The sequence below is a fragment of the Pinus tabuliformis genome, chromosome 3_2 (genome assembly GCF_031772625.1).
Source record: "Pinus tabuliformis cultivar Carrire ecotype Pingquan chromosome 3_2, CPIR1, whole genome shotgun sequence".
In the NCBI taxonomy this organism is placed as follows: domain Eukaryota; kingdom Viridiplantae; phylum Streptophyta; class Pinopsida; order Pinales; family Pinaceae; genus Pinus; species Pinus tabuliformis.
In genome coordinates this window covers 1,068,800,718-1,068,812,508 of record NC_142302.1, presented here as the reverse complement: position 1 = coordinate 1,068,812,508, position 11,791 = coordinate 1,068,800,718, and the positions used below count along the sequence as shown (strand labels likewise).

Below are 11,791 nucleotides of genomic sequence, written 5' to 3'. Positions count from 1 at the left end.
TAGAATTCCTCTGTACTAGCATATCGATTGTGCCTATGCTTCTCCACAAATAATAAGGAGAATTAATTAAATCATCACAATTAAAATGGTTAAGTAACCTAGTGCGATATTGAAATGTATAAGCATACCTGCCCTCACAAGTGATGAATCACTGCAAAATGGCCAGCAAAGTCCTCCACTCATCCTTAAACCATACCTTGGGATGCCTTCTCTCCAATTAATATTCTTGTATCTACACTTTATGGATTAATCACAAACTTGAGGTTTAAGTGGAAGCTTCTTCCACCATCATTCCACAGTTTGAGGAAGACCAATAGTCCTAGCCCTTGTTTCATTTGTAGTTTCAAATTCCATTCCACCTATCTTGACTCTACGTCCATTAAAATTTTGGGCAAGCTGTAATGCTACTTGGTCATCATACCAGCTGAATTTGGAAAAAAGTGTGGGCCATTCCATCCCATAAAGGAATCTCAAACATAGTTGATATTCAAGGATGGCCTCGAGAGTCCATTGAGAGCTTTGTTCTTGCATGTCTACAACCATAATGCAAATAATCAAGATAGTAACTCCTTTGTATGAATTAATATTCCAATTCAAACACAACTAACCAAACAAAATGAAGAGTGTAGGCTTGACTTAGTTTATATATATATATATATATATATATATATATATATATATATATATATATATATATATATATATATATATATATATATATATATATATATATATATATATAGATATAGATATATAGATATACATATATAGATATATATAGATATATAAAGTAGATGTAAATATACATTCATATGGAATATCACTTTTTAAATTGATAGAGTATGTGATTCTTATAGGGACTGTAGTCATTCCCTCTTTAAGATTAGTAGTTGAAAATAAGAGTTTAATTTTATTTAAAGGGAAAGAAAGGATATCATACACAAATACTTTTCAGCAAATTCAAGACATTGAAGGTGAACCCTATGAAGGAAGTGATACTTCCTTTAGCATTAACATAGCAAACCGATGCACTCCCTTGCAACTAAATATTTTTAAATTGAAAACATGTATATCAATAAACCTCACTTAAATATTCACAAATACTACCACTAGATTAGAAATCTATCCTTAGATGAGAAATAGAGAGCACGAAATAATCAATAAATTAAAATTATAGCAACACATGTGTTGACACCTAATCATCAGGATTGGGTGAACATAATGTAAATAAATAAATAAGTAATGTGAACAATCATTAGGAGATGAAGTGAACAGTCTCTCCCTCATGTATATAATGAAGACCAACCTGAAGGAATAAATATACGAACCATTTTTGCTTTGAGGAGTTATTGCCTGGCTTGACATGGTATCAGAGCTAGCTCCCAAAATAGTTATAACTCCCTTCTGCCTACTGCTCTTTGTCCACTGCCTACTGTTCTTGATCCCCTCCATAGTCACTGTTGTGTGTTGCACATTGGCCTGACATGCGTTGAACTATCCTAATGAACTATCGTGCTCATTACATTATGAACCTTGCTCATTACAATGCTGGTCTGACAACACTACTCATTACAATGCTGGTCTGACGTGGTATGTGTTGATGCTGCTCATTACAATGTTGCTCGTTACTATGCATTGATGCTGCTCCATATCCAAAAACATTTTTCGTATTGTCTAGAGTTCAAATGAACATGACTATTTGCATGAACCATCCCCGCAATTTTCACCGTCAAAATTGAAGGAATTTGTGTTAAGTTTTGGTGCGATTTCACTGTCAAAGTTGAGGAATTCTTTGGATCTATTTTTTTAATAAAGGAAAATAATTCAGGAATTTAATGTGCTTAGTGTTTTGAAGAGGAGAATTTCATTCTTGCAAGAAACCACTTCTATCTATTAAGTGGTGAAAGTTTCCAAAGCAGTGAAATATACGGAGAACCTGTGGAGTTATTCTGATGATCGGAATTCTGTTGGTGCGTGTTCCGAAGAGCCAGCGAAGACTCTGAATGGATGCCAATCTTGTAGAAAGCTTTTAACGTTGGCTTGGTATTTTTTTAACGCTGGCCTGACATGGAAAAGGCACCTGAGTCTGCTGGTTGAATGATGCTAACATATATGTTGAAGTTTCTTTTGGTATACACGTTGAAGTTTTTCGCATATAACATTGGCATATACTTTGAATTTTTTGGTATATACGTTGAAGTCTTTTTGGCATGTAAAACATGTTAAAAGCCACACGTTGAATGTACTCTTGAACGCTATTTAGCACATGGCATTATATTGAGCCGATTTTTTACGTTGTTCATGACATTGTATTGACCCCTTTTTTGGTACATTGACTGCATGGTATTTCATAAGTATTTAAGAAATGCGTTGAGATTAGATTGGTGAAGACCAAATTCCAATAACTTTGTTTCCCTTTCCATGTAAAACAATTGAAGAACGTTGCAAAAAATTGATGAGGAAGAGATTTGAAATTTTTTGAGAATGCATAGCTGATCTAAATATTTCTTTGGAAAATGTTTTATATTTTCATTAAAGACAAAGATAGTACAAAGCCCTATACGGAGAGAATTCCCTTTTGAATTGTAATTTTTAAAAATTACCAACAGAAGTAAAATTTTACTGTATATCAACAAAAGTATTTTTCTATCAGTAGAAGTATTGTTTTACAGTATGCATTCAATCATATCTATTGTGGGAATAGTTATCACTGGCAAAGAGAACTATCTTGAGTGGTCTTGGATGATAAAACACATGCTCATTTTCAATGAGTTGTGAAAAGGAGTGTGTGTTGGAGACGGAGACACAGAGCCAGAACAACCTACATCGGACAAAGAGCTTGTCATTTGGGAAAACAAGAATATCAAGACTTATGCATTAATCACAGCATCTGTAAATGAAGAGGTGAGTCACCATATTTTGCCATTTTCAACTGCTTTTGAAGTCTTACAAAATCTGAAAGAACTCTATGACTCACATTCTGCGTTTGAAGTTGTTCAACTCATGATTAAACTCTTCACTCTTGAACTACAAAATAATGATCCTCTTGCTCTTGCATCTGAATTAAAGTCTATAATGCATGATATCAAATCCACTAAGGTTGAATTGGACATTCCTCTTATCGCTTTTCTCAAGTCACTTTATCCTACTTACTCCAATTATCTTGAGTCATTGCAAGCAAATGGTAATCTCAAAGATATCACCTTTGACTCTCTTGTGAAAAAGTTTGCTGAAAGAAGACAGCCCCTGAATCTTTTGAAGAGGTTGTGTGCCTTTCTCATAAATAAAAGAATCCTGCTAAAGATTCTTCCAGAGGAAGAGGTTTTCGAAGAGGAAGAGGAAGATATTTCAGAGGCAAGGGGGCAGACACTTTCAAGGAGAAAAGGCAGATTTGCATTGCATACGTTGCAAAAGAAATGGATCACAAGATGCCTCTACATGCAAGTTACCATGGGACAAAATTGAGCAGCAAAGAAATCAACAGAAAGGTAAAAATGATGATACAGACAAAGGTAAAGCACCTGAATCTGCTCACTATGTTGTGGCACAATGTAATATTGGAGTAAATGAATATTTATTTAATGCTTCACTTACTTCTTGGAAAAATGATTGGTTGCTTGACTCAGGAGCAACTTGCCACATGACTCATAGAAAAGATTTTTTTGAATAATTTATTGACAATGTTGATGGAGCAGTATACTTTGCAGACCAATCAAAAATCAAGCCATCAGGGCTAGGCACAATTAGGCTTAAACTGCTTAGTCTTCGAGACTTTCTTCTGCATCATGTTCTATATCTCCCACAACTCAACAGAAACTTGTTGTCCTTGGTCCACATCCACCAGCAAGGTCACTCGATTCATATGTTTGATGGCAAGCTTGAGGTAATAAAATTATCTGACCACTCACTTGTCATGAGGGGAATAGAAGAAGAAAGACTTCTCAAGCTGAAAGGAACCTCTGCTCGTGCACAACATTTCTCATACAATTCTCATCATGAAGAAGGTACACTTCCATCAAGTTTATTATCGCATGCTAGATTTGGACATTTGAACTATCACAGCCTCTACTTGTTGAAGAAATATGGTGTTACTCGTTTGCCTACAATTCCTAGGAAACTTAAGCAATGTGATGCTTGCATTCTAGGAAAGCATAGCAAACAGTCTTTTCATGATACACATTCAAGAGCACATAGAAAACTTGAACTCATTCATTCAGATTTATGTGGTCCAATGCCTGTTCCTTTTGCAAATGGAAATAAATATATGATGACATTTATTGATGACTACACCAAAATGTGTTGGGTTTATTTATTGAAGAACAAATCTGATGCTTTTCAAACATTCGAGAACTTTCATAAATGGATTGAAAATGATGCACAATCTCATATTGGGTCTATTCGCACTGATAATGGAAAAGAATACACATCAAATGAATTTGAAAACTATCTTCGCCAACATGGGATCAAATATCAAACAATTGTACCTTATAATCCCCAACAGAATGGTGTAGCTAAAATAATGAATAGAACAATTTTAAATATGGTACAATCCATGCTCTTCTTCAAAAATGTAAATGTTTTGGGCTGATGTTGTTTTATGTGTTGCATATATAAAGGATAGATGTCCATCTAATGCTATTAGAAACAAGATTCCATATGAAATATGGTATGGACACGTTCCTTCGGTAAAGCATCTTAGGGTATTTGTTTCCACCTGTTATGCCTTGATACCAAAGGTACATAGAAACAAACTTGGTGCAAGAAGTCGCAAGTGGATCTTCTTGGGGTATTCAAACACCTACAAAGCATACTATCTCTATGATGAAGTAAATAAAAAGTTTGTTGTATCTAGAGATGTAATTTTTCTTGAATCATCCAAAACTCATAATGTTGTTGAGCAGCAACTTGGTCGCTTGGATAGATTCGCAAAAGCAAAATCATTTCAAGAATTTGATAATCAAATTCCACATCTTGAAGGGGGGATTCCTATACTAGATCAACATGTGGAATCTTCTTCTGAAGAAAACTCTCCCCTGCATGAAACTCCAACAACGGATGATGCTTTAAGTGATGTGATTGACAGAATTGGGAGACTCAGCCTTGATTCAGTCCCAACTCAATCAGCGGAGCAGCTTGGACCATCTGAGAAATATCCCCCAAAGTGGCTGACAAAGACACTTGAAAGTGTTCATCCTAACGAGGTTGGAAAGACAGGAACTAGAAACTCAAACCGATAAAATGGAGGTGATGCAGATGACTCTAATTCACCTGTTGATATGGATGTTTCTTATGATTATGAATTGAACTTGTCTACAGATTTTGAACCAACTTCCTTCAAAGAAGCTTCTTCTCATGATGAATGGAAATAAGCGATGCAAATGGACTATGATGCCCTCATAAAGAACGACACTTGGAAGTAGGTCGATCCTCCATTAGGATCCAAACTAACTGGCTGCAAGTGGGTCTACAAGAACAAGTACAAAGCTGATGGCTCACTTGACAAGCACAAAGCTAGGCTTGTGGCAAAAGGTTTTCCACAGAAGGAAGGGGGTCGATTATGAGGATACTTTTTCCCCGACAACAAAATGGGATACCATCCAGACACTCTTTTCCCTAGCAGCTCAGAATAGTTGGAAAGTCCATCAAATGGATGTAAAAACTGCTTTCTTGAATGGAGATATAAAAGAGAATGTTTTTATGTCCCAGCCTAAAGGATATGCTGTGAAAGGATATGAACATAAAGTATGCAAACTTGTGAAGTCCTTATATGGCCTCAAACAAGCACCGCGAGCTAGGTATGAAAAACTAACTGAGCATCTTCTGAAACTCAATTTCAAACATTATGATCTTGATGATGCAACTTTATTTGTCAAGAAAGTTGGCAAAACAATTGTATATATTGTGGTATATGTAGATGACCTTTTGATGACAGGGAACAATGAAAGCTACATTGCATCCATAAAGAAGGAATTGGGGAAAAGTTTTGAAATGACTGATTTGGGCTATGTTCATTACTGTCTTGGTATTGAAGTAACCCAACATCCGAAGTCCAAATTTCTTTCTCAAAAGAAATACATTGGAGATCTGTTGAACAGGTTTGGCATGATAGAATGCAATCCTCTTACCACTCAAATGGAACAAAACTTAAAGCTCACATCTATTGAAGGAAAAGAATTTGAGGATGCAACAAAGTATAGACAACTTTTAGGAAGTCTCAACTACCTAACTACTACCAGACCAGACATTTTGTTTGATGTTGGAATCCTCTCTAGGTTTATGCAAAAGCCTTGTGAGGGACATTGGTCTGCTGCAAAAAGAGTTCTAAGGTACTTGAAGGGAACTCAAGATTTTGGAATCAAGTATACACAGGTGGATGACTTCAGCTTGATTGGATACTCTGATTCAGACTTCGATGGAGACAAAGAAATTGGGGTATCTACTATAGGATATGCTATGAGTCTTGGATCAGGAGCTATCTCCTAGAGATCACACAAACAATCAGTTCCGACATATTCCACAACAGAAGCAGAATACGTGGTAGCAGCTGAAGCAACAAAAGAAGTTGTGTGGCTCAGGAAAATTCTTGAAGATTTGCAGATAAAACAAGTACAATCAACTCCACTCATGATTGACAATACCTCTGCAATAAAGTTGGCCAAGAACCCAAAGTTCCATGATCGAACGAAGCACATCAATACTAAATATCATCTGATTCGACATCATGTTGATGCCAAAACAATCCATCTCTGTCATTGTTCCACTAATGAGCAAATTGCAGACATCTTCACCAAAGCGCTTGGAAGAGAAAAACTTGAATGATTCAGAATGATGCTTGGACTCACCAACATCCCTTCAGATTAAGGGGGGAATGTTGACACCTAATCATCAGGATTGGGTGAACATAATGTAAATAAATAAATAAGTAATGTGAATAGTCATCGGGAGATGAAGTAAACAGTCTCTCCCTCATGTATATAATGAAGACCAATCTGAAGGAATAAACATACGAATCATTTTTGCTTTGAGGAGTTACTGCCTGGCCTGACAACATGCATAATAGTTGAACATATTTAACTTGCCATTTTTTCTAATAAATGAATCTACTCATTTAAAATGTTTGAGTGTATCATTTCCTCAATGAGTAAATGAAAAGAAAAAATTAATGTCAATCATTTTCTAATTTAGTAACCGGAGAACCCACAGTAAAAACCATTCTTCGTAAACATTTCAAATCCAAACAAGGATCCATCATCATTCAAGAATGTCCTGATGATGGATCCCTGTTGAGATTTGAAACGTTGACGAAGAATGGTTTTTACTGTGGGTTCTCGGGTTACTAAATTAGAAGATATAAACCACAGATGTCTTAAATCCAATGTCAACTATTTTCTCCTTAAAAAAAACTATGCTAGAAAAATGTTAACAAGTGGATAATGAAAACCAAAAATCCTATTAAATAAAACTTAACATAATTCTCAAAAATTCCAATATAAACAATGGGTCGAAGGTGACCGTAATAAGGACTGTATCTGAAATCACCATTTATATATATGATCAATTTATTTGAATCTATCATTTAAATCCCTCAATGAATAATTGAAAGCAAAAAATAATGTCAATCAGTTTCTCCTAAAAAAAACTATCCCATGAAAATGCTAGCAAGTGCATAATAAAAACCAAAAATCCTATTAAATAAAAATTAACATAATTTTAAAAAATGCCAATATAAACGATGGGTCAAAGGTGACAATTATAGGGATTGTATCCGAAATCACCACTTGTATATATATCATCAATTTTTCCAAATCTAATTAGCATTTGCTTTCTTTATGTGTACAGTACGTTGTAATTCTACTCAACCTCGTGAGGCGAGCCCCCATTACCTATAAGAGTGCAATTTACATTCCACCTCGTGAAAAAGAGGCCCCACCACTTATGAGAGCACGACTTGAAATAATAGAAACCCACTTACTAGAGTGCAACCTGAAATAATGGAAAATCCTAAAACAAGGAAAACGACATGAAAAATAAATAAAAATAAGTTAAATTTATTATTTTAGGATTAAATGTGAATAATAAAATGTAACACTCAATGAATGCCAATATTATGTAGTCACAAGCTCCCATCCAATTAAGGTAGGGAAAAAATATTCTATGCATCTTTTATGGTAACCACATCTTAAATCCTAACGACCACAAACGTGAGCGGTAGGATATTGCGGTAATTAAAGACGGAAAAACACTCACGGATGTAAAAATATTAATAATAAATAAAAGCATTCGGCCATGAGTAAAAGATTTAAATATCTTAGATCATTTTTTGGGATTCAACTGCGTTAAGTAAGTCATTCAAACGTATGACCATTTCCATGAGAGGTAGTCGTAACTGACTAATTTCTCATGATTTTTGAATATTTCACTTAGCACTCATTGCATCGGGTGATGCTCACAGGGGTGAAGAAGTGGGATTGAAACTAGTGAAATGTGGAGAACGAATCACATAGCATCAATCATCACTTCCGGGGCTTGCACCCGGTAACCAGGACTTCCCAGGAGGTCACCCATCCCAGAACTCCTCTGGCTCAAGCGCGGTTAACTGTGGAGTTTTTCCCCACAATCAAGCCCACTTAGCTTGCTACCCCATTTGCAAAACCTTAGCAAGTATTGTGCCTCATGAACCATTCAAGTAAATATCTACCTACTAAAATATATATATAAATCCAAGGTTAAAGACAATTGACGAGCATCCTAATGTTTCGTCATAGATTCGTGGAAATCCCAGAACGTTCTTCGGAATATATCTTCTCGACTCTCTAATATCCTATGAGGAGTATGGGAACCTGTAAAATAGTCTTGATCGGGTTTATCGCCATCTTGTGTTGTTCAATCCTCATAGGTAAATATTTAGAGTTGTCTTTTAGTTTTATTTTTTTTTGGGTAGATTTTGGGGATGAAATTTGGTGGAAAAAATTGAGGTTAAATCTTGATTTGTATTATTTAAAATGGTTTTTTAGCTGCATATTTGGATTCAGCACTTTGAAAAACCCCGGGACGCTTTGATTGTGCAGAAATTAGCTATCAAACTTGTGATTTCAATAAATTGTTGCCGAATTTTGACAAAAAAACCCACCAGAAAAACTGCCCAAAAAATGTGTTTAGAGACAACTCCCAATCAAATACATTTTCTTCTTTCATTCGCAAAATACAAATGTTACTCAAATCTTAATGATTTGTCAATTGCATGTGCAGATGGTGATAAAATAGGAGTAAATTACGGCATGCTGGGAGTCAATTTACCGGCAGCAGAGCAGGTGGTAAGTTTGATGAAGAAGAACAACATTGGGAAGGCTAGGATTTTCGAAGCAAACAAGGATGCAATGAAAGCTTTGGCGAATTCTGGGATCGATGTAATCGTGGGTGTAGGTAATGGCGAATTGCAGGCCATATCCTCCGGCCAGGACACGGCAGACGCTTGGGTTAAGGACAACATTGTTTCGTTCTATCCCGCCACCAATATAAAATATATTGCAGTGGGCAATGAGGTTTTGAGTAGCAGTAGCATGCAGTATTCACCATATCTTCTTCCTGCCATGACCAACATTCAAACTGCGATTCAGAAGGCCAATCTGCAAAACGACATCAAGGTATCCACCGTTCACGCCATGTCTGTTATAGGTAACAGCTTCCCGCCTTCTCAGGGTGCTTTCAGGGACGACTTGAAGGATACCATGAGTTCTATGCTCAAATTTCTGTCCAATACCGGGGCTCCTTTGATGGCAAATGTGTATCCATACTTCACCTACTTCGACGACAGAAGCATTTCTCTTGATTATGCACTGTTTAAGTCAACGGCTCCGGTGGTGCAAGACGCAGGTCGTTGTTACTGCAACTTATTCGAAGCCATGGTGGATTCTATTTTGTCCGCAATGGAAGCCTTCGGATATCCCAACATCGCACTCATTGTTACTGAAAGCGGATGGCCTTCTGCTGGTGACGAGACGGCCACAGTTGAGAATGCTCAGACTTACAACAATAATCTCATTCAGTATGTACTATCGAATGAAGGGACCCCCAAGAGGCCGGGAGTGGGTATTGAAACATATATCTTCGCTCTTTTCAACGAAGACAACAAAGTGGGGTATGAGACGGAGCGTCACTTTGGGCTCTTCAACCCTGATCAAACTCCTGCATACCATGTCAACTTCTCTCCATGACGTAACTTCCACATCGATGATGTGGATTTAGGTGCTGGAATTCATGGGGTTTTTAGCTTAATCTCATTCATTTTTCGGATTTCAAAATATTGTGATGGATTTTCAGTTTTTAATAGTAAAATTTCCATTTGATTTTGATTTTGATTTTGATTTTTAACACGATGATGCTCAGACTAGAGACATATTGAAGTCTTGTATTTGGATTAAACTACAATTTATTAAGATGTATCGGAGGTGGCTGCTCTCGCATGTAAATTTCAATATACATATTTTTATCGTAGATTCCTGAGCTAAGAAGAAAATGATCGGATTTGAAAAATGTTTATGCTTTTTTTTTCAATACCTATATCTATAATCTTACATGTATTAATACTAAGGCATAAATTTCAATTGTTTTAGTTATTAAAAGAATTCCAAAAAACGTAAAAACCATGAACGAAGATATTAATGTCAATTTATTTCTATTTTTTTTGTATGGGTATAATTTGTAATTTTAATCAATATCCCAATTGAAAAAAGTTTACATATATTTATTAAGTCATTTCTTAAGTTGATAATTTTCCTTGAAATGACGATTAAAGTCTTTTCAAAAAAATTACACAATTTTCATGTGGATATTACTTGTTCTCAAAACATGATGGTATTATACTGGTATCAAAATTCTTATATTTTATGGAAACAAAGGTGATTTTGAAGGAATTTTTGGATAGGGTTCTTTTAACTAATTAATTTTTTCTTATTTTTTATGGAAACAAAGGTGATTTTGAAGGAATTTTTGGATAGGGTTCTTTTAACTAATTAATTTTTTCTTATTTTTTTCTTTTGGAGTTACAAATTATGAAAATGAAATTATCTTTACTATTACGATAGTTTATCTATTTAAAAATAAGTCATAAAATTAGAATTTGGTCCATGTGAAAACCAAGCTTTCCATATTCTATTTACATCATTTAACAATAAAATAATAATAATAATAATCACATACAATTAATGTACTACCCATAATATACATATCACATATTCATATGTGTAGATATATATCCTCTTGTTTGAACCATTAATATCAATTAGAAAATACTATTAAACACTAAAAGGATGCATACTACAAGTTTCATTAAACAACGAGAAACTAATTTTTAGCATATTTTGAATTTATATATAAATAAAATTTAATGCTTGAAAGGTTTGATTGATGGAAACAAAACATATCATCAAGAAAACATTGTAGAGCCATGTATGGAAATGAGTGATGATTGACATAGTGTTGTGCACTATTAATGAAGTGGATAGACCCATTAAAATCCTACCCAATTCAAAGTTTCTAAACTATTTTTTCAAAACATTTTGACATGTGCTTAAGGAGACATGGTGCTAATCAACCACAAACAAGAGCCTAAAAGATGTGAGATTGTTGTTGAGGATGAGTTGATATATAACTTAATTTGAATTTTTCAACTAAATATTAAAATTTTCAACAGTTTTTCGAGACATGCAATACATGCCTTATTGAAGCATGGATAAAGTGATAGACAATCTAGTTGTTGAATGCTAACAAAAATATTTATTTTCACACTTGT

General features: G+C 35.0%; 1 pseudogene; it reads left to right on the top strand.

Moving 5' to 3' along the window:
• The first annotated feature begins 9,260 nt into the window (after positions 1–9,260).
• LOC149184367 (glucan endo-1,3-beta-glucosidase pseudogene) lies at positions 9,261–10,214 on the top strand (annotated as a pseudogene).
• Positions 10,215–11,791: the final 1,577 nt, after the last annotated feature.